The sequence below is a fragment of the Lepidochelys kempii genome, chromosome 3, assembly GCF_965140265.1.
Source record: "Lepidochelys kempii isolate rLepKem1 chromosome 3, rLepKem1.hap2, whole genome shotgun sequence".
NCBI classification, from domain to species: domain Eukaryota; kingdom Metazoa; phylum Chordata; order Testudines; family Cheloniidae; genus Lepidochelys; species Lepidochelys kempii.
The window spans coordinates 55696522-55722405 of record NC_133258.1 but is presented as its reverse complement, the minus strand read 5'-3'; the positions used below and the strand labels follow the sequence as shown (position 1 = coordinate 55722405).

At 42.9% G+C, this 25884-nt stretch overlaps 1 long non-coding RNA gene across 1 annotated transcript in view; it reads left to right on the top strand.

The window, feature by feature from the left end:
- The first annotated feature begins 6215 nt into the window (after positions 1-6215).
- LOC140908692 (uncharacterized) overlaps positions 6216-25884 on the top strand; it is a 62951-nt gene continuing 43282 nt past the window's right edge. The window contains exon 1 of the long non-coding RNA XR_012157957.1: positions 6216-6331. This is a non-coding gene — a long non-coding RNA (uncharacterized lncRNA). The remainder of the gene's footprint in view (positions 6332-25884) is intronic.

The window sequence follows — 25884 nt, the reverse complement described above, 5'->3', positions numbered from 1 at the left end:
GGTAGACAGGAAAAGAACCGCGAACTTTTGAATCTCATTTCCTGTTTGGCCAGCGTGGCAAGCTGCAGGTGACCATGCAGAGCTCATCAGCACAGGTGACCATGATGGAGTCCCAGAATTGCAAAAGAGCTCCAGCATGGACCGAACGGGAGGTACGGGATCTGATCGCTGTTTGGGGAGAGGAATCCGTGCTATCAGAACTCCGTTCCAGTTTTCGAAATGCCAAAACCTTTGTCAAAATCTCCCAGGGCATGAAGGACAGAGGCCATAACAGGGACCCGAAGCAGTGCCGCGTGAAACTGAAGGAGCTGAGGCAAGCCTACCAGAAAACCAGAGAGGCGAACAGCCGCTCTGGGTCAGAGCCCCAAACATGCCGCTTCTATGATGAGCTGCATGCCATTTTAGGGGGTTCAGCCACCACTACCCCAGCCGTGTTGTTTGACTCCTTCAATGGAGATGGAGGCAATACGGAAGTAGGTTTTGGGGACGAAGAAGATGATGATGAGGAGGAGGTTGTAGATAGCTCACAGCAAGCAAGTGGAGAAACCGGTTTTCCCGACAGCCAGGAACTGTTTCTCACCCTAGACCTGGAGCCAGTACCCCCCGAACCCACCCAAGGCTGCCTCCTGGACCCAGCAGGCGGAGAAGGGACCTCTGGTGAGTGTACCTTTTAAAATGCTATACATGGTTTAAAAGCAAGCATGTGAAAGGATTACTTTGCCCTGGCATTTGCGGTTCTCCTAGATGTAGTCCTAAAGCCTTTGCAAAAGGTTTCTGGGGAGGGCAGCCTTATTTCGTCCTTCATGGTAGGACACTTTACCACTCCAGGCCAGTAACACGTACTCGGGAATCACGGTAGAACAAAGCATTGCAGTGTATGTTTGCTGGCATTCAACCAAAATCCGTTCTTTATCTCTCTGTGTTATCCTCAGGAGAGTGAGATATAATTCATGGTCACCTGGTTGAAATAGAGTGCTTTTCTTCAGGGGACACTCAGAGGAGCCCATTCCTGCTGGGCTGTTTGCCTGTGGCTAAACAGAAATGTTCCCTGCTGTTTGCCACAGGGAGGGGGGAAGGTTGAGGGGGTAGTCACGCGGTGGGAGGAGGCAAAATGCGACCTTGTAACGAAAGCACATGTGCTATGTATGTAATGTTAACAGCAAGGTTTACCCTGAAAGAGTGTAGCGACTGTTTTATAAAATGTGTCTTTTTAAATACCACTGTCCCTTTTTTTTTCTCCACCAGCTGCATGTGTTTCAATGATCACAGGATCTTCTCCTTCCCAGAGGCTAGTGAAGCTTAGAAACAAAAAAAAAAACGCACTCGCGATGAAATGTTCTCCGAGCTCATGCTGTCCTCCCACACTGACAGCACAGACGAATGCGTGGAGGCAAATAATGTCAGAGTGCAGGAAAGCACAAAATGACCGGGAGGAGAGGTGGAGGGCTGAAGAGAGTAAGTGGCGGGCTGAAGAGAGTAAGTGGCGGGCTGAAGACAGGGCTGAAGCTCAAATGTGGCGGCAGCGTGATGAGAGGAGGCAGGATTCAATGCTGAGGCTGCTGCAGGACCAAACCAGTATGCTCCAGTGTATGGTTTAGCTGCAGCAAAGGCAGCTGGAGCACAGACTGCCACTGCTGCCCCTCTGTAACCAACCGCCCTCCTCCCCAAGTTCCATAGTCTCCACACCCAGACGCCCAAGAACGCGGTGGGGGGGGCCTCCGGCCAACCAGCCACTTCACCACAGAAGATTGCCCAAAAAAAAGAAGGCTGTCATTCAATAAATTTTAAAGTTGTAAACTTTTAAAGTGCTGTGCTTAAAGTGCTGTGTGGCATTTTCCTTCCCTCCTCCACCACCCCTCCTGGGATACCTTGGTAGTCATCTCCCTATTTGTGTGATGAATGAATAACGAATGCATGACTGTGAAGCAGCAATGACTTTATTGCCTCTGCAAGCAATGATTAAAGGGAGGAGGGGAGGGTGGTTAGCTTACAGGGAAGTAGAGTGAACCAAGGGGCGGGGGGTTTCATCAAGGAGAAACAAACAGAACTTTCACACCGTAGCCTGGCCAGTCATGAAACTGGTTTTCAAAGCTTCTCTGATGCGTACCGCGCCCTCCTGTGCTCTTCTAACCGCTCTGGTGTCTGGCTGCGCGTAACCAGCAGCTAGGCGATTTGCCTCAGCCTCCCACCCCGCCATAAACGTCTCCCCCTTACTCTCACAGATATTGTGGAGCACACAGTATTACTGCAAGCAGTAATAACAGTGGGAATATTGGTTTCGCTGAGGTCTAAGCGAGTCAGTAAACTGCGCCAGCGCACCTTTAAACGTCCAAATGCACATTCTACCACCATTCTGCACTTGCTCAGCCTGTAGTTGAACAGCTCCTGACTACTGTCCAGGCTGCCTGTGTACGGCTTCATGAGCCATGGCATTAAGGGGTAGGCTGGGTCCCCAAGGATACATATAGGCATTTCAACATCCCCAACAGTTATTTTCTGGTCTGGGAATAAAGTCCCTTCCTGCAGCTTTTGAAACAGACCAGAGTTCCTGAAGATGCGAGCATCATGCACCTTTCCCGGCCATCCCACGTTGATGTTGGTGAAATGTCCCTTGTGATCCACCAGAGCTTGCAGCACTATCGAAAAGTACCCCTTGCGGTTTATGTACTCAGCGGCTTGGTGCTCCGGTGCCAAGATAGGGATATGGGTTCCGTCTATAGCCCCACCACAGTTAGGGAATCCCATTGCAGCAAAGCCATCCACTATGACCTGCACATTTCCCAGGGTCACTACCCTGGATATCAGCAGATCTTTGATTGCGTGAGCTACTTGCATCACAGCAGCCCCCACAGTAGATTTGCCCACTCCAAATTGATTGCCAACTGACCGGTAGCTGTCTGGCGTTGCAAGCTTCCACAGGGCTATCGCCACTCGCTTCTCAACTGTGAGGGCTGCTCTCATCTTGGTATTCATGCGCTTCAGGGCAGGGGAAAGCAAGTCACAAAGTTCCATGAAAGTGCCCCTACGCATGCGAAAGTTTCGCAGCCACTGGGAATCGTCCCAGACCTGCAACACTATGCGGTCCCACCAGTCTGTGCTTGTTTCCCGAGCTCAGAATCGGCGTTCCACAGCATGAACCTGCCCCATTAGCACCATGATGCATGCATTGGCAGGGCCCATGCTTTCAGAGAAATCTGTGTCCATGTCCTGATCACTCACGGGACCGCACTGACGTCGCCTCCTCGCCCGGTATCGCGTTGCCATGTTCTGGTGCTGCATATACTGCTGGATAATGCGTGTGGTGGTTAATGTGCTCCTAATTGCCAAAATGAGCTCAGCGGCCTCCATGCTTGCCTTGGTATGGCGTCCGCACAGAAAAAAGGCGCGGAACGATTGTCTGCCGTTGCTCTGACGGAGGGAGGGGCGACTGACGACACGGCTTACAGGGTTGGCTTCAGGGAGCTAAAATCAACAAAGGGTGTGCCTGTACATCAAGGAGTATTTCAGGCAGGACTGCACGGAGGGTTCCAATAAGAAATGGTGCACCTAAGTTATCGTTATTGGAACAAGGAGGTTAGCCTGGCCTCTGATTGATACATGGCTAGATTTACCTCGCTGCACCTTCTCTGTGAGTGACTGCAGTGTGATCTAGACAGGGGAGGAGGCAAATGAGTACAAAACAAATCTGGTCTATTTCTTGTTCTGACCCACTCCATCTATCTTTTACATCTTTGGCTGGCAGCAGACGGTGCAGAAGGACTGCATGCCATCCACATCTCATGGCTGCTCGGCAGAAGATGGTACAGTACGACTGCTAGCCATCTTCATCTCTTGCCTGCCTGGCATAAGATGGTACAGTACGACTGCTAGCAGTCCATATCGCCTGCCCGCTCACCATAAGACGGTTCAATAGGACTGCAGGACTAAAGAGAATGACCTGGTCAAGTCACTCCAAATTTAGTCCCTGCGCCCATGTCTGCCCAGGCGCTTCCAGCCGACGTGGCCAGGAGCACCTCGGACACGACGAGGACGACTACCAGTCGTATTTCACCGTCTGCTGCCAGAAGGCAATGGGTTGCTGCTACTGTGCAGCAATGCCGTACCGCGTCTGCCAGCACCCAGGAGACATAGGGTGACGGTTACCTGAGCGGGCTCCATGCTTGCCGTGGTATGGCGTCTGCACAGGTAACTCAGGAAAAAAGGCGCGAAATGATTGTCTGCCCTTGCTTTCACGGGGGGAGGGAGGGAGGGAACGGGGGCCTGACGATATGTACCCAGAACCACTCGCGACAATGTTTTAACCCCATCAGGCATTGGGATCTCAACCCAGAATTCCAATGGGCAGCGGAGACTGCGGGAACTGTGGGATAGCTACCCACAGTGCAACGCTCCGGAAGTCGACGCTTGCCTCGGTACTGTGGAAGCGCTCCGCCGAGTTAATGCACTTAATGCACTTAGAGCATTTTCTGTGGGGACACACACACTCGAATATATAAAACCGATTTCTAAAAAACCGACTTCTATAAATTCGACCCAATTTCGTAGTGTAGACATACCCTAAGCAGGGCCTTCTGGGCCCAAACCTGTTCTTTAAACCAGTATGGGGCTCATACACTCCATCACACACCTTATAAAGTGTGTAAACATGTGCACATGCACCATAATAGGATGCATGTGTGACTTTAGAGGCCATTTAAAAAAATCTTAACCTTTGAATTATAGGAAACTCAGGATATAAACTTCCTTCCTTCCTTTTTTCCACAAAGTAACAAAATACCATGCTTCATGCAAAATAGAATAAAGCTACCCATAAAATGTGTTTCCTTGTGAAAATCCTTTCCATAGAAGTATGAATTTATGTATTTTATGAACTGAAACAGCGGTACCCACCCCTCTGAGGTTCCTGCACAGACTGAACAAAACTGAAGCACAGAGAAGTGACATACCATACACTTTGTGGTGTCCCATAAGCCTAGAGCTCACTTCAGTTTCATACCACTGTTGCTTTCTTTTTATAAAAATAGGTTTTGTTAAAAAGCACTAGAAAAATGAGATTAAGGAAAAATACACATTTTACAATGGTAAAGACATTTTTCTCAGTTTTTTTTAAGTTTGTTCATGTTTTACTAACTGTGTTTCTTTAGGTGATTTTTCCCACCTTAGAGGTTGTCTGTCATATAATATATCATCATGATGAATTCTTTAGTATTTGTTTGCTTTATTTATGACTGAAGATGTTAAATGGTTACATAAAAATCTATATAAGTGACCAAAGTTACTGTACCACCCTCCTTGCCTTTTTGGTGTTATTTTAATTTATACAAGTACTTTTCTCTAGCCCTTTATATTCTAATGGACAGGCTAGAGTGTCTGTGTACTACTGCTCCACTGGATGAATCCAAAGTGTTCAGTTCTTCATCATAGGAAAACTACTACTACTACCTAAAGGAATTTCCCCTTTAGTTCAAATGTTAGGAGCCAGTGGTTTTGGAGTACCGAGTAGTTGAGTTTTACAGTATGACCACCATCTCTGTAAAGTTTGAGTAGCCACAATGACCAGCACAGTGACAGAGAAGTTCTAAGTAGTCACAGTTTATTACAATATTCTGGAAATACTACTGGACAATGGGTGTATTAACTCATTACAGGTTTCAGAGTAGCAGCCATGTTAGTCTGTATTTGCACAAAGAAAAGGAGTACGTGTAGCACCTTAGAGACCAACCAATTTATTTGAGCATAAGCTTTCGTGAGCTACAGCTCACTTCATTGGATGCATACTGTGGAAAATACAGAAGATGTTTTTATATACACAGACCATGAAAAAATGGGTGTTTATCACTACAAAAGGTTTTCTCTCCCCCCACCCCACTCTCCTGCTGTAGTGATAAACACCCATTTTTTCATGGTCTGTGTATATAAAAACATCTTCTGTATTTTCCACAGTATGCATCCGATGAAGTGAGCTGTAGCTCACGAAAGCTTATGCTCAAATAAATTGGTTAGTCTCTAAAGTGCCACAAGTACTCCTTTTCTTTTAACTCATTATAGTAAGTTTATTAATGTTTATAAACTGCCTGTTGTGTTTTTGGTTGTCGTGGTAATAGCACCTTGTCGGTGCTATGGCAACTGAGTTAGATTATTAGGGGATAACCCAGCCAGTTTTGGCTGGTTTGGTTAGTTCAGTGTGTGAAAATAAATGGCTGCTTTCATAGCTCACAGCTCTGTGTCTCAAGTGATTTCTTCCTACAGCTGCTACCCCCAAAGGATACAACAAAGTGGCGATGAGGATGGGATCCCTGTGCTGCCCCAGCAACAGAAGGAAGAAGTCAAGGTAAAAAAAAAAAAACCTACCAAAATCTTTTAGCTGTTGGAAGGGGGTGAGAACTGGCTTGTTTGCACTGACTGTGCTGGCTTATTGGCACTGACTGTGCAACCTGAAACTAAAACCATGGCTACACTTACAGGGCCACTGGAACCTTTTGAGGAGACTATAGTGCAATGGCATATGTATACTGAGCATTTTGAGCTTTTTGTTATTGCAAATGAGATTACAGAAAAGAAGAAGGTGCCAATATTCTTAAGTGTTGTGGGGGCTAAAACCTACTCCCTGCTACGCAGCTTACTACTCCCTGTTAAGCCTGAGACCAAATCTTACAGTGACATTGTGGAAATCCTGGGGTCCCATTTTTCCCCAAAATCACTGGTAATTGCTGAAAGATATAGGTTCCACAAAAGAGACCAAAAAGAAAATGAAACAGTTGTACAATTTGTAGCAACTTTAAAAAGGCTAGCAGAACACTGAATTTAAGGAGATGTTAAATGATGCCCGGCGTGACAGGTTAGTGTGTGGCCTGTACAGTGAAGCTATATGGAAGCGCCTATTGACAGAGGCTCAGCTTACCTTATAAAAGGCTGTTGATATTGTGGTCTCCATGGAACTGGCTACAAAGGAGGTGCAATACATCGGTGCATCCCCTAGGGTGCATAAAATGTCACAAGAACCTAGCCACAAAACTGTGCGGAGTCAGGAATGTTACCGCTGTGGTAAGCCGGGTCACCAGGCATCGGAATGCTGGTGTAAGGACCTGGTGTGTCAACAACATATTGAGTGTGTCTGTAAACAAAAGAAAAAGAGGCCTGTGGTCTGGCCAACCAAAAAGGGAAGCCTGTGTACCCTAGAGCAGACCCAGGATGACCACGGTGACGCCTCATCGCAAGAAGTGCCACTGCACATTTTGTCTTTTGCAGTGGGCTTACATGAATACTGGGTAAACCTGTTTTTGGATGGCAAACAGATATGCATGGAACGGGACACTGGTACAGCCGTCTCGCTTGTCTCCGAGACTGTGTATAAAGAAAAGCTACAGCATCTTCCGCTTAAGGCAACAAAAACTGTTCTGAAGACATACAAAGGAGAACCTGTGCCCATGTTGGGCACTATTGATGTTAAGGTGGAGCTCAATGGGCAGGCTGCTAAATTGCCACTGTTTTTGGTGGGAGGTAATTATCCAGCCTTAATGGGTAGGTCTTGGCTTGGGAAGCTTCAGCTGAACTGGGCAGAAGTGCACCAAATGACTAGAGAAACTGGTCTGACCACTATATTAAGGAAACATGCTGCTGTTTTTGGAGAGGATCTGGGAAGTATGAAGGGAATCACTGTGACATTGAACATTAAACCTGACAGTCAACCAAAATATCTGAAAGCCCGAACTGTGCCATATGCCATCAGGCTGAAAGTTGAAGCAGACCTGGAGTGCCTGGTCACCAATGGAGTCCTAATACCAGTTACCCATAGCCCATGAGCCACTCCTATCATTCCAAAAGTGAAGAAAGATGGCTCCCTCCGGATTTGCGGTGATTTTAAAGTCACTGTCAACCCGGTGTTGTGTGCAGAGCAATACCCACTTCCCTGCATCGATTACCTCTTCGTGGGCTTGGCTGGGGGACAAAAGTTTAGTAAAATTGATCTGAGTCAAGGGTATTTGCAGATGCACGTTGATGAAAAGTCCCAAAAACTGTAGACTATTGTGACTCATAAGGGGCTTTATCGATACTGTTGCCTACCCTTCAGACTAACATCTGCTCCCGCCCTGTTCCAGAGGGCTATGGACTAGATCTTCTGTGGCTTGCCAGGAGTTCAGTGCTATCTGGATAACATCCTGGTCATTGGAAGGAATGAAGAGGATCACTTAAAGAATTTAGAGGCTACCCTATAAAGACTGGAAGAGTATGGCCTACGAGTCCACAAAGACAAGTGTGAATGCTTCCAGCTCTTCGTTGAATATTTTGGACACATCATTGATGCTGCGTTCATAAGGCCCCTGCAAAAGTTAAGGCTATTGTGTAGGCTCCCTCGCCTCAAAATGTTAGCCAGCTGCGCTTGCTTCTAGGACTATTGAACTATTATGGAAAGTTCATCTCAGTTAGCCAAACTGCTAAAACAACTTCACAAACTCCTTGGGCAGAACAAGACCTGGAAATGGACTGAAGCCTGTAATGTTCCATTTAACAAAGCTAAGGATGCATTGTTAAATTCTGAAGTTCTAACACACTTTGATCCATCCTTACCCCTACAATCAGCCTGCGATGCCTCCCCTTATGGAGTGTCACACATTATGCCTTTGTGAGAAGAGAGACCTATTGCTTTTGCTTCATGCACTCTAGGCAAAGCAGAAACTAACTATGCCCAAATTGAACGTGAGGCATTGGGAATTGGTTTTGGAATTTGGAAGGTTCATCAGTATCTGTTTGGGCGGAAGTTTTATTCTTCTTACAGACCATCGACCTCTGACATCAATTTTTGGACCCTACACAGGCATTCCCCCATTAGCTGCTAGTCGTATGCAACGTTGGGCAGGGTTACTTTCAGCGCATACATATGAAATAAAATATTGGAAATCCACTCTGCACGGCAACGTGGATGGTCTCTCAAGGTTGCCTTTGCCAGTCAAACATCAAGATACTGCCCAAAAGGAAAATCTTCTACTTTGAACATGTAGAGAATACACCCATCACTGCTACTCAGATAAAGAAGGCAACTCGCCTTGACCCAGTATTGTCCCAAGTTATGGACCTGGTGATGCATGGAACATCTCGACAAACCTCTATGGTCTCACCCAACCTTGTTACCTACATGCCCAGGAGGACGGAGTTATTGATCCAATTGGGTTGTTTGTTGTGGGGGAGATATGTCATTATCCCACCACCACTGAGATCACAGATGTTAGAACAGCTACATTCTGGTCACTCTGGAATAGTGTGCATGAAGGAAATTGCACAAAGCTATTTTTGGTGGCCTGGATTGGACAGTGCTATTGAAGAGAAGGCAAGAGCTTATATGTCATGTCAGGGTGTCAGGAATGCACCCCAGTGTGTCCCCCTACACCCATGCGACTGGCTTGAAAACCCGTGGCAACGTATTCATGTTGACTTAGCTGGCCCCCTCGAAGGAAGCATGTTCTTGGTAGTGGTAGATGTTCATTCTAAATGGCCAGAAGTCTCTATAATGCAGTCCATTACTGCAGAGAGTACTATCCAAAAACTACAAGGACTCTTTAGTCTTTTTGGTCTGCTAGAACAACTTGTGAGTGACAACAGACAGCAGTTAGTCTCTCAGGAGTTTGAAAATTTTATGAAGGCAAATGGGATACACCACATCACTTCAGCACCATATCATCCATCCACCAATGGATTAGCTGAAAGATTTGTGCAGATAATGGAACAAGCTTTGAAATCAGCAAGGGGACAACACTCCATTCAAAAGAATCTGGACACCTTCTTACTTTCCTACAGAAACACACCTCATGCTATGACCAAGGCATCCCCAGCCTTTCTAATGAGGGGATGACAGCTGCACACTTGCTTTGATCTGCTGAAACCTTCAGAACCCAGACAAATTGTGCAATGTCAGCAGCAATATCAAGTCATCAGACGTGCACCCAGAGCAAAAGACCGAACCTTTAGTTCGGGACAGCCAGTTTGGCTCGGAATTCTACTTCTGGAGCTAAATGGGTCCCTGCCACGATCATTGCTCAGATAAGACCTGTTTCCTACACAGTATGGACTGCAGAGAATCTCACTTGGCAGCGACATGTAGATCAGTTGTCGTCGGGTCATGCCAGTCCTCAGGACACATTTGCAGTTGAGATGTCTGACTTCACCTCTTCTGGCGAGACACCGAATCAAGCATCACCTGTTCGTGACTCTTCTCTTCCATTACTGCCGGCGGCTAAGATACCACTTCCTCACCCATTCACACTATGAGCCCTGAGCCCATTGTCAGGCCTGAGCCCAAGGTACTTTTGTGTGCAACACCACCAGAAGTTCACCGTAATCCACCTAGAGACAGTAAGACCTCCTCAATGGCTGGATCTTTAGCTAGGGCAAACCCCCGGTTATGGGGCAAAATAATCCCCGGTTTAGCCAGGAATGAAGGCAATCTACCCTCCTTCTCTAGTTTAGTGTTTGTTTTATTTAGGGAGTGTTCTTATTAGGGGGGGGGAAAGGAATATGTTGTGTATTTGGTTGTCATGGTAATAGAACCTTGTTGCTATGGCAACTGAGTTAGATTATTAGGGGATAGCCCAGCCAGTTTTGGCTAGTTTGGTTAGTTCAGTGTGTGAAAATAAATGGCTGCTTTCATGGCTCACAGCTCTGTATCTCAAATGGTTTCTTCCTAAAACTGCTGCCCCCAAGGATACAACACTGCCAAATAATATTTTAAATAATATTTTTAAGAAAACCAGTAAAGAAATTCCCCTTTGTCAGAATACTCATTCTAGCTCCTATAAACTAGTACCAATAGAAAGAGGAAGTATAAAAGGGAAATAAAATAAACGTGTTTTTTATCGTTTCTTATTGCATACAAAACAGAGGTGCTTTGGTAATATTGTACTGTATAGTGAAATCAATACAAATTATTTTAGCTGTAATCAATTAGAGAAGTTTCTTTAATAATTTAGGTACAATCTACATTATAAATACAGTTGTGATGGGGGGGGGGTCCTATGGCTGACCCAGACCCAGTTACCACATATTAATGTTTTGTACTGTAGAAGAGACCTTAACTATGTTTTGGAACCATGTAAAGGTACACCTCAAAATGGAACTGTGTAGTAGCCACATCCCACTGGTGTGTATCTGTAGTTTCAATGGGGCTTTAGGCCCAGTCCACATTGGGATTCAATTTCAGTCTGCTGAACAAGTTTAAAACAAGGTGTTAAAGCAGCTCAGGTTAACTTGTTTTGAACATGGTTAGGTAGCCAACATAGATAGTTCCAAACCACGTTTAGAATTTCTGTTCTACCCTGGAATTTGTGTTCTGCCCTTCCATGTCTTAAATCAATTCAAATCTAGTTCTTGGCACAGCATAGGCAGGGCTTAAAAGATCAAAGCATTGTCCCCCAGGCTGGAACATAACTACCAGAAAGAGTCTACCCACAGTTTATAAGCAAACAAACTGAAGCTAAATGTCAAATGAATTTATTTCCAGATGGGTGATACAATTATGAATAAGCCAGTAATCAAATCCTCAAAATAATATAAAATGCAGAGCACTATCTTTGACATTTTGACTGAGATTAAAGAGTGCAAATTAAATCACTGCAAATTCCTAATAGATTTCTTATATCAAAATTCTGGACAGTTACAATGAATGAATAATTTTATATAGTTTTTAAAAGCTGATCTTAGTCATTGACATCTGTTTCTGCCTATGGTCATTTATTACTCAGTATAAAAATCTGGTATGCTCTAGAACATAACAAGGATTGTTCTGTTTTATTTTTGAAAGTTTTATATAGGAAAATTTTTTAATAGATAGTAATTCCTCCAAAATTTTGGTTGTGTTCAGTTTGTAAAGCTGATTTTGACTTTGCTACCCCTGATTTTATGTAAACTCAGTCTTCCTGAAATTTCTCATGTGTACTTCTCCGCAACAGGAAAATTTTATTTAAAAATTTGTGGAGGGTGGGGAGATGAATGAGGGAAAATGGAAGGAAGTAACGGATAAGTTGTCCATTAGAGATGATCATTTGAAAAAGTAGAGGCATTTCACTTTAAAATTATGTTTTTGGTTTCTTTTAAAAATACGATGTAAACATCTATGAAAAGAAGGTCTGTACTTTTCATGGAAGATCTTCCATGGCTCTGATGGAAGAAGAAATGTGTGGTTTCTGTAGAAATCCAACAAATAAGATATTTTCCATAGAAACCACAGAGTATTTAGAAAAAAGAAAAGGCGTACTTGTGGCACCTTAGAGACTAACCAATTTATTTGAGCATAAGCTTTCGTGAGCTACAGCTCACTTCATCAGTGAGCTTCATCTGTAGCTCACGAAAGCTTATGCTCAAATAAATTGGTTAGTCTCTAAGGTGCCACAAGTACGCCTTTTCTTTTTGCGAATACAGGCTAACATGGCTGTTACTCAGAGTATTTAGACTCTTTTTAATAGCTACCACAGTAAATATTATGAACCATTATTAACCACATCTGACCATTCAAGTCAGAAACCAGTACACCTTGAAATTGTGGCCTAGATGGATACAATCAATGAGAACTGCACTTTAAAGAGCGAATGACTATAAAAATGAGGATACTTATGGAAAAGCAATGAACTGTGGTGGCAGCTTTCTGTGTTCTCAGTTCCACAGATTAATATTTTTGTTTGCTTAAGGTCTTTCACCCTTGCAGCCCATCTCTTCCTACTGCCTGATCCTACAATTAAATTATCAAATCTACATCCTACCAATGGGCCACAAGCATGCCTCTTGACATTTATGATTATCACTATAGTACGGGTCTTCAAACTCTTAGTGTTGCTTTAAACTTTAAATAGATTAAAAAAATCCCTGAATACCTTTTTACAACTGGCTATGGAGGGAATTTCTTCCTACCTCTTTCATTAGCTTATGCCCTGAAGAATAAGTTTATATATATTACTTATAAAAAATCCCATCTAAAGTAATTAGCTAGTTTAATTCTATACAAAAATGGATTTTTATAGTCTGTCAGGGAACAAAATTCAGCTCACTAGCATTAACGTGGCTACTGACTATTGTTCTAGGCTCTGCAGACGGTTGAATCAATGGGAGTTAGGCCCTTAAATGCCTTCAATAATCTCACCCTGTGTGTATTCTGCCTATGTTTTTCAGGGTGGTGTTCTTTGACAGCTCCTCTCCACCCATGTTCTGCTAGAGCTCCCATTTGCTGCTGCCATTTAATAGTCTAGCAGCCTTCAAATACCTAACCAATCATTCCTATGATAGCCGAGTGGTTGCAGAGGGTTTGCGATGTATTTGCCAAAATTTAAAACAAAGAATCTTCACTCCAGTGTGTGGCTGGGTCCACCCCCTTCTCCTTGAGGGTCTATCTTTCTGCTCTCTATCCAGCAGAGACTCACAAGGCTTCTTACTCTTCTTTTTGTGTTTTATGGCAAAGCAGACTAGATGTCCCGATTTTATAGGGACAGTCCCAATATTTGGGGCTTTTGGTATATAGGCACCTATTACCTTCCACCCTGTCCTGATTTTTCATACTTACTGTCTGGTCGCCCTGAGTCTATGACTGCCAAGCACTGGACACCATAGATAATTGAAGAATTAACGTTTTTCACCTTTCCCAGTATTTTGAAAGCACTGCAATATTGCTTATTTTATGATGCGCTTACTTGGATTTGCAGTGAAAATTGATACTTTAAGGCAAATAAGTTTTTCATATAAATATCCCCTTTTAATAGTTTACTCTTTGCACTCCCAAAGGAGATGATCAACTGTTTTCTGGACCTTGCACATCCCATATCAATTTTTATGTTTGCTTCTTAGAAACAAACTACTATTTAAGCCACAATAGCCAGCTGAAAGTCTAAATAGAGGCACTTCACTCACTCTCTCTCAGAGCTTTGGAGTATATCAGCATTTTTTACTCTGCTGTGAAATATGCCAAATATTTCCCCTCCCCTAGTTTCTTTTGTCCATATTTCCTTCAATTTCTCTCTCAACTCATTTTTAATTTTTTTTTGAACTCCAGTTTATTGAAATGGATCTCTAAATCAACTTGGTCATGTCTGACAGCATTTTTTGCCACTTTGTCTTTCAGCTCATTGTCCACTAACTCTACACGCTCTAGGATCCAAGCTGTTACTATGATTACACCCAGTTGTGTCAATTCTGTTGTTAACAGCAGAAATTACATACTAATGAAATATTACTATCTGAAGTGCCATTTCTGACCACCAGTAGTCCTGATTGGGTATCAGACAGGATGACCATGGCAGCTGGGCACACATTATGAGCCAATTTAATGCCATCATTATTCCTGCCAGTTCAGTCATCAAAACAGTACAAAATTTGATGGAATCAAAGCGAAGGAACACGAAATGCTGTTCCCACTCTTCTAGTTTACACATCTTTGGAGCCACTGGTATTCATTTGGCATTTATCACAAATGTATTGATTTGCTATATCTTGCACATTTAACCCTCCTTTTTCTCTTTTAATTTCATTATGCAATTCCACAGCAACCTCAGGAGGCATAATTTTCCAGTTACACCACATTTTCCCAAAACTATAGATTTAAACCTGAGTTTTTCTTTTCCCTAAGATCCTTTGTCCATGCTTTAACCCTACTCACTTTAGGCATTTTGAGTTTTTGCCCTACTCATTGACTACTTAATTCCCAGCAGTCTCATATATTGGCTTAGTGTTTCCATCTTCTAGTGTTTCTAATGTCTTTCGCCCAAAAAGTTAAGTTTAGAAGTTTCATTCTTAAAGTAATAGGCATTTCACCCACAGCTATTTGCAGTACACAAAACAGCATTGTGAATGAAGGCTCCACATGCAATTCGCAACACCTGAGCTTGGCTTGAGTCAAGCTTTTTTGGATTTGTTTTTTATGCCAAACTGAAAGCCTGGCACCTATACTCAATTAGTGCCAAATGAGCTCATCAAATATCACACCTAAAAATGTGAAGCTTTTAGCTATATTTATTTGCTTTCCATATGGATACAATTTATTTGTTAAATTTTGTTTTTAGTGAATATCATTCCCTTAGTTTTGTCAGTTGAGAATTTAAAGCCCCATGTTTTCCCATTCTACATCTTTCCTTAGTGCTTCATTTATTCTTTTAGCAACTATTTCAGGGTTTCTGGGTTTTTTTGGGTCCATAGGGCACAGTTGTCAGCACATAAAGAGATGCCTATTCCAGCACTCCTCTTTTGGAAGATCATTGAATGATGTTGAATAAGGAAGACGGATGGCACTCCCCTCTGGAGTGCCATTTCCCCCTTACTCTTCTTCTGCTCATCTCTCCCCCCCCAACTCCACTAGGCCTGATTGGGTCACATGACCCACCAGACATCCCCACCTGGAGAGGTGAGCTAATTATATCCCAGGAGGAGCTCAGCCCATCTCCCCTTAAAGAGGCCAGCCACCCTGTGACAGCCCCTTTGAAAATTCCAGTGCACAGTAGTTTTATATGCACTGAGGTACCATTTGTTGAAAATGTTCACTCTTGTGGAAATGCCATCAATTTCCTGTTAGGTGATCCGTTGCTAGTTTTAGGGATCCAGCCTAGGCACATCTTTGTGAAAATTTAGCCTAACATCATTTTCAACACATTTTATACAAAGTGGATCAGCTTCGACAGGAGAGAGAGTAACCCACCCTAGAATAGCCAATGGTCTAGTGGATAGGGCACTCACCTGGGCATGAGGAGACCTGGGTTTAAGTCTCTGCTCTAGAGTGTCTGACATACCAGGTGAGTGACAGGGCTATTAGGAATAAAGAGATGAGGCAGCAGGACCACTGCTAAATCCCCTTATGAATCTAGTCTGGAAAACTGAAACTGTTCATGTAGATATTTCAGAAAAAAAAAGTTCTCATTTCAACCAAAACAATTAACCAAAATCACAGATTTGCAAAATTTCAGTTAATCCAAATCTGGATTTTTTTTGTCAGAAAAAGTTCCAAAAATCCCACCCAGCTCTAATTTAGATGGAATATTTTTTTTAATGTTAAACAAAAAGGAAATCATAAGCATTTCTCAATAGATCCTTCTCTCTTCCCAATGTTATACACTCTCCAATTCAAAGTGTTACATCACAGCAACCTTCCTTGAGCAAAGAAGATTGGAGGAGACTTCCTTACGAGAACATCTACACCACTCTCATTTTAGCCGGTGGTTGAGCAATTCATTGATCTTTATTCAAATATAAACAAGAGATTTTCTCACAAAAGATGCATTTTAGCACATTAACACTAATCAATTATAAATATGAGATATTTCAAATATATTCTTTTGACTTGTGTGTCTATTCACATTTAGTCTAAACTATTGTTGCAGACTCAGAATCATTCTATAAATCTCCATTCATATTGACTAAGGAAGCTGGGGAGTTTTTATAGTATTTTTATATAGGGAGAAACCAAGCCCCCTACCAGAATGGGTGTTGGCTAGATAGCAGGACTGGTACATTTCTGCTGTACATATGAATAGAGTGTGGAGAACCCGTACAAGGAGTCTGCACTTCGTCTGAGCTGCAGAGCTGTAATCTGCAATGACTTCCTTACTTCTGACATGCAAGAGTTTTATGAGGATGGCAGCTGGCCAGGGGAGTAGTGCAACACACTGCATTTCAAGGATAAGATGTCTATTCCTTCAAGCTATGGAGGAACTCCAGGTATAAAGCTGTTAGTGTTATTAGTTTGGAATAGTGTATGCATTAGATGGGCAGAAAGCAGCCTTTGATACTTTGAATGTTTAATACCCATGAATTCTTCCATCTGTCAAAAGTGTATCTTCCCTGATCCCCATACCCTATGGGTTTGTAAGGGCAGGTCTCCCAGATGAAGCATGGCTTTATTCCAGATAGGTAGCTTCACTAATTACCTACTTTGTTTGTATGCTTCTCCCTCAAACAGAAGACTCATGAGTCAATATAATAAGCATAAATTACAGCTGATCACAGTAGAATAATTTATTGTGTAAACTTGACTATGACTCATGATACCCTTGTACTTCCTGGATAATTCTAATTTATTCATTTGGCTACTGCATGAAAGGGCAGGAGATAAAGTAAAAATAGATTTGGCACAAAAGGTCACAATCAAAATTTATAGGGTCCCACCAAATTAAGGTAATCTGGGGATTTAGACACAATCTACATGGGGATCCCATGGCCCAACCCCACATGGAGGCACTGATCACACTTCCTGATCTGACAGCAGCTTTCAGAGTTAAGCAGAATTGGGTGGTTCATACCTTGTGGAGCTATTCTTTCAAGCATCACAGCAAGCCTGAGTTGCACTTGGGTCACGTTTGCAAGCTTTTCTTTGCCGTCATAAAGCCTAGAAACATTGTTTTAAAATGAAAGCGGAGATTCTGATCTTATTCAGCCCTGAACCCAGCACAAGCTTTTGAAGCAGTACATTCTATGTCCCCAAACCCAGTAGTTGTTTCTACATCATGCCTTGGGATCATGTACTTCAGCTCCAGTCCCTTCCCTGATAGCTTTCCTTCCTGTTGTTTCTGCCTCCTGAGAGAGGACCCTCAGATCACCCAGAACCTGAGTTACTTTACAAATTTACCCCCTTCCTGGGGTTTGGCTTTATAGGTGACTCAAAAACACTAGCACAACAAACCTCAGCCTTAGGCTGTTTTCAGGATTTTCTTCCAGGACCTTCTCCAGTCCTGCCCCATTTATATCCTTGTGGGAGCTAACTGGACTCACTGCACAATATGACTGAACAGTAATTACTTTGAATTCTGATGCAGGGTTCTAGTACCTGGATTTATGACGACTGCATAGGACAGCCTACACTCCTATACAGGGAGTTAATATGCCACCCTGTTAACACCCAGGGAGAGTGTTTTATTCCCCTCCTTCCCCCTGCATTCTGCTAGACACCTGCACTCATCCAGCCGGCTTGCCCCTCACTGTATGCACACCCACACTCATCCAAGTACCCACACTCTTGCACATTCACCTGGTATCCCCACTCACCTAGATCCTTATACTTGGAGAGGGGGCTGGAGCTCTAAGAGGAGCCAAAGGAATGGTGAAGAGGAAGCACAGGTGAACAGAAGAGTGGGTGCTGCCAGCTGAGAGGCAGTGGTGTAACCAGGTGCAGTTCTTTCTAGCAGTCAAAGGGGATATTGCTTGTTTGCCTCAGGCATATTGTCCCACTGAGGTCTGGGAACTAGGAGCTGGGGCCTGCTTTCCACAGCCTATCGCCTTGTATACACTGGTAAATAACTATACACTTATGCCAATGCAAAGTGACTTTAAAGTGGTGGATTAAACTCTACTAATCTGATATAAAAACATTTTACAACCACTTCGATCCAGTTTAAATTACTATACAAAATGCAAGGCGGTGGAGACTCATGCTTAGGGAGTTCTAAGAGAAGTACTCCAAATCTGGAATTTTACTTCACTCTTGATCAAACAGAGCTCATATTTATTGACCATCAGGGCACATTGCAAAGCCTATTGGGTTACCCAGATTTTTCAGTAGGTGGAAGAAGGTTTCCCTTTAGTAGGTTGGGAATGTGTTAGCATTGTCATGCCAACTTTAATTTGTAACATTAAATATTGTTCATGCAATCAGAGCTGGAGGATAGCTGCTTTGTATTATTGAAAAATACATACATTTCCCCTTGCAGTTCTCATACACCATCCTACACTCTATGTGAATGCTTAAAATAGGCTAAATTCTTATGTACGAAAGTCTGTAAAGCACTTTCAGATCTTTTAGGATAAAGGGTGCAATATATAGGTGTCTTTCATCCTGTTTATTCAGTACCTAACACAATAGAGCCCTGACCGGGGTCTATACTATAACCAACAAATATATATATAAAAACTTAATTATATTGCAAGATATTATATTACTGAGGTAATCAGAGAATACATTTATTCTGGTTTTTAAGCAAATTTCAGATCAACACTTGTGTTCTCATTATACAGTCCACAATGGTAGAATAATTGGCTGTGCAGAGGTTGCCATAATAGAGTATCTAGTTCAATATTTGGTCTCCACTGCTGACCAGATGCTTCAGAGGAACCTGCAAGAAACCCCAGTCTCATTCATTAGTTTGTATACCTGGGTCATGTATCCTCTTATTCATCTTCTCTCTAAACTAAACCATCCCAATCTCTTCATATGGAAGTCTTTCCATGCTTCAGATTATTTTTGTTACTAACCTTTCTATTTCAGCTTGACTTAAATGCAGTCAGTACATTTTTTTCAGAAATATATCCCCAAGTTCTGACAGTGCACAGTTTTCCCATTAGGTTTCCTAAAGAGGCACAAAACAAATCAGAACTAGGTCAATAGTTATTTAAATGAGAAGACAGGCTTCTCTATCTACTAAATTAATTGTAACTCACTTCCAAGCAAATTGGTAATTTACCAGTATAGAATACACACTAAACATGTCAGCAATAAGTTTTATTATTACTGGGACAGCAATGTCTCTAAATCTAGCATCCAGACTCAGGAGCAAGATTTATATTCAAATGAACTAATTTCTGGTTATTATGTAAAAACTCGAATAGGTCATTATTTTTGGAACACACATGTAAGCTGTGAATTCTCTCACCTCAGTTTACAGAAAATAATCTACACCTTCTGACTTTGAGGTAAATAATTAAGGCTAAATCCATTAGAGCAACAGCACCACAGCTATATATTTTATTACATTCAGGGTCATTCCTCAGAGGTGCAGGGCCTGGGGCAGAAGTGAAGAATCCGTCACTTCTGGACTGACTGTGCTGGCCAATTGCACCAGCCCACAGAGCCCCCAAAGTGCAGGGCCCGGACCCGTTGCCCTGATTTGCTGTACCCAAGCGACAACTCTGATTACATTACGGTATTGCATGGTTTTCCTTTTGACTGAATGGTTAGCCAGTATTCAGGATCTTGTGGGTTGTTTCCATTAAGAAGAGAAATTGATGAGGGAAATCAGGTGTTTGTGATGCAACCCTGTTTATATACATAGCACATACAAAGTCCTGCTTCCCCAAACACTCCAGGAATCAAACAATAGGAGGCAGTTTCTTTGCTCACAGCTCCAAGTCTCTTTCCAGCCAGCATTCTGGCCAAAGAGTTCTCTTGCCAAGTTCTTTCTCAAGGCCATGCTCCCAGTGCCTTTCTGGCTGCCTCCTCTTTCTGTTTCTTATCTGCTTTTACTTAGACACGCACACCGCTATCAAACGACAAACAGCAAAACCAGCCCACCCACATAGCTAAAACAATAGGAGCCACATGAAAGGGTAGTCAGAAATTGAGCTCTTATGCCAAAAAAGTAGTTTAAGTGCTTTTGACATTTATCATGAGTGCAGCTGTCACACTCATCATATTAGCTCCATGGAACAGTCATCTAGTAGGCTGAAATTGTCTGGCCCTCATCACTGCCAGAAGATGAACTTATTTTTTTAAATAAAATTTTGAGCTAACAGTTAAACCATTTTGAATTAGGGGGGGAAGATTGATTGTTTGGGGGTGGGTGGGCAAGAAACTTCTCAATATAAAATAATTCTTGTGACTTTTCTTAGAATTAATCAAAGAGAAATATCTGGAGTCGAAAGTTAAAATATACAAGCCCTCACTGATGAAAACTGCCTTTATGCTTTCCCCTGAAAATTGGTCAGGAGCTCATAAACATAGGATTGGAAAGAACCTCGAGAGGTGTTCTAGTCCAGTCCCCTACACTTATGGCAGAACTAAGTATTATCTAGACCAACCCTGATAGGCATTGGTCTATCTAACCTGCTCCTAAAAGTCTCCAGTGATGGAGATTCTACAACCTCCCTCGGCAATTTATTCCAGTGCTTAACCACTCCGACAGTTAGGAAGTTTTTCCTACTGTCCAACCTACATTGCCCTTGCTGCAACTGAAGCCCATTGCTTCTTGTCCTATTCTCAGAAGTTAGAGAATAATTTCTCCCTCTTCCTTGTAACAACTTTGTTTACTTGAAAATTATCATGACCCCTCTGAATCATAGAATATCAGGGTTGGAAGGGACCCCAGAAGGTCATCTAGTCCAACCCCCTGCTCAAAGCAGGACCAATTCCCAGTTAAATCATCCCAGCCAGGGCTTTGTCAAGCCTGACCTTAAAAACCTCTAAGGAAGGAGATTCTACCACCTCCCTAGGTAACGCATTCCAGTGTTTCACCACCCTCTTAGTGAAAAAGTTTTTCCTAATATCCAATCTAAACCTCCCCCACTGCAACTTGAGACCATTACTCCTCGTTCTGTCATCTGCTACCATTGAGAACAGTCTAGAGCCATCCTCTTTGGAACCCCCTTTCAGGTAGTTGAAAGCAGCTATCAAATCACCCCTCATTCTTCTCTTCTGCAGGCTAAACAATCCCAGCTCCCTCAGCCTCTCCTCATAACTCATGTGTTCCAGACCCCTAATCATTTTTGTTGCCCTTCGCTGGACTCTCTCCAATTTATCCACATCCTTCTTGAAGTGTGGGGCCTCACCAATGTCGAATAGAGGGGGACGATCACGTCCCTCGATCTGCTCGCTATGCCCCTACTTATACATCCCAAAATGCCATTGGCCTTTTTGGCAACAAGGGCACACTGCTGACTCATATCCAGCTTCTCGTCCACTGTCACCCCTAGGTCCTTTTCCGCAGAACTGCTGCCTAGCCATTCGGTCCCTAGTCTGTAGCTGTGCATTGGGTTCTTCCATCCTAAGTGCAGGACCCTGCACTTATCCTTATTGAACCTCAGATTTCTTTTGGCCCAATCCTCCAATTTGTCTAGGTCCTTCTGTATCCTATCCCTCCCCTCCAGCGTATCTACCACTCCTCCCAGTTTAGTATCATCCACAAATTTGCTGAGTGCGCAATCCACACCATCCTCCAGATCATTTATGAAGATATTGAACAAAACCGGCCCCAGGACCGACCCTTGGGGCACTCCACTTGATACCGGCTGCCAACTAGATATGGAGCCATTGATCACTACCCGTTGAGCCTGACAATCTAGCCAGCTTTCTACCCACCTTATAGTGCATTCATCCAGCCCATACTTCCTTAACTTGCTGACAAGAATACTGTGGGAGACTGTGTCAAAAGCTTTGCTAAAGTCAAGAAACAATACATCCACTGCTTTCCCTTCATCCACAGAACCAGTAATCTCATCATAAAAGGCGATTAGATTAGTCAGGCATGACCTACCCTTGGTGAATCCATGCTGGCTGTTCCTGATCACTTTCCTCTCATGCAAGTGCTTCAGGATTGATTCTTTGAGGACCTGCTCCATGAATCCTCTCTTCTCCAGACTAAACAAACCCAATTTTTTCAGTCTTCCTTCATAGGTCATGTTTCCTAGACCTTTAATCATTTTTGTTGCTCTTCTCTAGATTTTCTTCTATTTGTCCACATCTTTCCTGAAGGTCTGGACACAATACTCCGGTTAAGGCCTAATCAATGGAGAGTACAGCAGAATTACTTCTCCTGTCTTGCTTACAGCAATCCTGTCAATACATCCCAGAATGACGTTTGCCTTTTTTGCAACAGTATTACCCTGTTGATTCATATTTAGCTTGTGATCTACTATAACCCCCAGCTCCCTTTCTGCAGTACTCCTTCCTAAGCAGTCATTTCCCATTTTGGGTGTGTAACTGAATGTTCCTTCCTAAGTGCCTGTGTTTTATGAACCTTTGAAAATCATACCATGGCATGTAATTTTTTTTTTAAAGGATGGCATTTTTTACATATTACCTAATATTCAGGATGAACATAGTCTGCACTGTGTACACAGAGGTGTGTGAATAATTATCTGTGTACATAAAATGAGGCAGGTTCCATAGGGCAGAAGGAACTTGTGATTTTGCAGAAGTATAACTTTGTGTGGTCAATGGCATGGAGCCCAGACACATGTTCCTCTTTCAGCCGACATGGTGCTCTCCTGCTTTAGTTCTCACTCAGCCTCCTAAGGCTGATGGCTGTAGGGAACTGCTTCTAAATGGCTCATGTGCATATTTTATGTATTTAGATATGAATATTCTTGTATATGCATATCTTCCTTGGCTGCTTGAGCACATGAAATAATGCAAAAACAGTGCTGCTCCAGCAGATGTGTACACTTTAGCTCTGTTTACCTGACCCTTAGCTGCTAATTTTATGGGTGAGATCCTCACCCTGGTCCTTGCCCCTTTATACTGAGTAAAAGGGGTAGAGTGGTATAAAGGGGCCTTAAATCCCTTGTACCCATTCAGAGGAAAACTTTTCCCTGGCATACGCACTGCAGAAGACAGGTGTCAAGCTTCCTTCCAAGGGTCCACATGCATCAGGGGTGGGATGGGTGTGTTAGGGATGGAGCCACCGCACACACAACTGCTGAGATTGTGACCAGTACTGTCACCCATAGGGCAGGCCTAGGAACGAGGCTGCCATAACTTAGCCCTAGGAGCCTGTCTAAGTTATGTTGAATCTCTTCCCAGCCTCTAGAGCAGCCCAGGACTGGGAGGCTGCAAAGGTGGCCTAAAGCCATTATAGCCCATATACCCGCTGGGCTGGGAGTTCTGTGGTGTACCTTTTACAGGCAAAGCACAGAATCTCACCCTACATTTAGATCTTGTTCCCATAATTCAATAATCAAATTAGGAGTATAAATCATGGTACTGAATTTTTTCAGTAGATTACTACTGGTCTGGGGCAGATACATTTCAGCAGAATTATGCTGGGCAGCAATGTTAAATTGGGATGCAATGATAATTCTGTGCTGCTTGCATCCTCTTGTGTGAAAAACTTTCAAACTGGTTTGTCAGGAATGACAACAAAATTTAAGAATCATTTTTGCTCCTGCCTCCCAAAAATTTTCATTTTGTACAGTAGGTTTAGAATATGAACTACAGGTGTTGACAGTATCCTTTGATGGCTAATTTTTAATTAAATAATTGGCTATGTTCTTAGATGCCTCTCTCTCCTTCTTATATCATAAGAGGGCAAAATTTGGCTCTAAACATTTATCTGGGGAGAAAAAAATTACATAAGAAGGAATTATGCAGATCGTGCAAAACAAACAGATGTAAGAAAAATAAAATAGGTCAAATTTTGACCCTACCAACCTTGACTGTCCTTTTAAGTGATTAGGAGTAGATGAAAAATATCTGAAAAAAGTTAGGAGAAAATTTTTAAAATTAAATCTACAGCACTTATTTAAAATTAAATAAGCTTTCAGAGTAGCAGCTGTGTTAGTCTGTATCTGCAAAAAGAAAAAAGGAGTACTTGTGGCACCTGAGAGACTAACCAATTTATTTGAGCATAAGCTTTCGTGAGCTACAGCTCACTTGCATCCGATCAAGTGAGCTGTAGCTCACGAAAGCTTATGCTCAAATAAATTGGTTAGTCTAAGGAGCCACAAATACTCCTTAACAAGCTTTCAGGCACCACCTTCTAACTTTGAGTAAATGGTACACATTGACACAGTTATAGGACAAACCTCGATGATTTCCTGAGACTTATGTTACATTGGGATTATGAGCAGTTTTAGAAAACACACTGTTAAACACCACTCTGCACCGAGTACACCAAATCAGTCCCATGTGATCCATGACCAGCTGATAGGTCTTTATCATCTACTTGTGGACAGTCATTTTTAAATATTGTTTTAAAACATGTTTATCACTACCATCCTTTTATTAGAGTAGCATCTAGAGGACCCAACAGAGATCAAGGTCCTGTTGTGCTAGGTACTATACACACACGATAAAGACAGTTCCTGCCCCAAAGAACTTACAATCTAAATATGCCAGGCAGACAAAGGAAATAAGGGAACAGGGAGAAATAGACATAGGAAGGTGAAGTGATTTTCCCCAAGGTTACATGGCATGTCAGTAACAGAGCTGAGAGAACATGTTTTCTAAAACACATTGCTTCACTGTACACAAAGTGACAGCCTCCAGGACATAAAATATTGGACAGATAAAAACCCATTGAGGGGAACTAACTGACTACCCTTTTTAGCAAACGCTAAAGAGTTGAGAAGGCCTGCATATACCATTAAAACTGAACTATCCTGTCACCAAATTAGTCCTTCCAGGGGAGAGTGGAGGTATATCACAAAGCAGTATGGAGACACTGACACTCTGCTAATGTTGTGCCTCTTGTAATCAACTTGCTGGCTCAAAACCAGGCATTGTGCAAATCCTCTATGCAAAATCTAGCTACCAGAAGATCTATATTCCTCAGAGTACAGGAAAGGGAAGTACAGTCTGAGGTCACAGGGAATTAGGCTTAGAAAGGAAGCAAAGGTTGCATGAGAACAAGAACTGCAAAGCCAGAGATAGCAGTCTGAGAGCTGGTTGAAGAAGGAAGTCTGGATAGCAGGTGGCCTAACAGCTCAGACTGGAGGGCTGGAGAGTTGGGCTGAGACATCACCTGCCAGCAGCAGGGTATCAGCAGTAGCCACAGCAGAAGTTGCAGGCCAAAGGCTTGCAGGCAAGAAGACAGGGCTGAAGAGTTATTCTGGGACCTTACCACCATTTATTTCCCCTTTAGACTGGAGTGCCCCCAAAGGCTGGGTTGGGAACAGTTGGGTATATCTGCTTTTTGATGTAACCATTAAAGTAGTGCACCTATGGGTATAGGCCCTTCTATTTCTGGCAACCCTTGTAAAGGAATCCTCATTGTTACTTGTAGTAAAGGCTAGAACCTAGTGCTTGGCACCCCCATAGGACTTGCCGCCAAGCTCATGCAGTATTGCCAATGCTACATGTACAAAAATCATGAGTCAGATTCCCCCCAGCCCACCCCCCATTATGGGATTGGCTTTAAAATAATGAGATTTGCTAAAAATACATGTGGGTGGGAGGTGTTTTGCCTTCTGGTTTTTGAAGCTTTAGGGGGCAGGTGGCTTTCC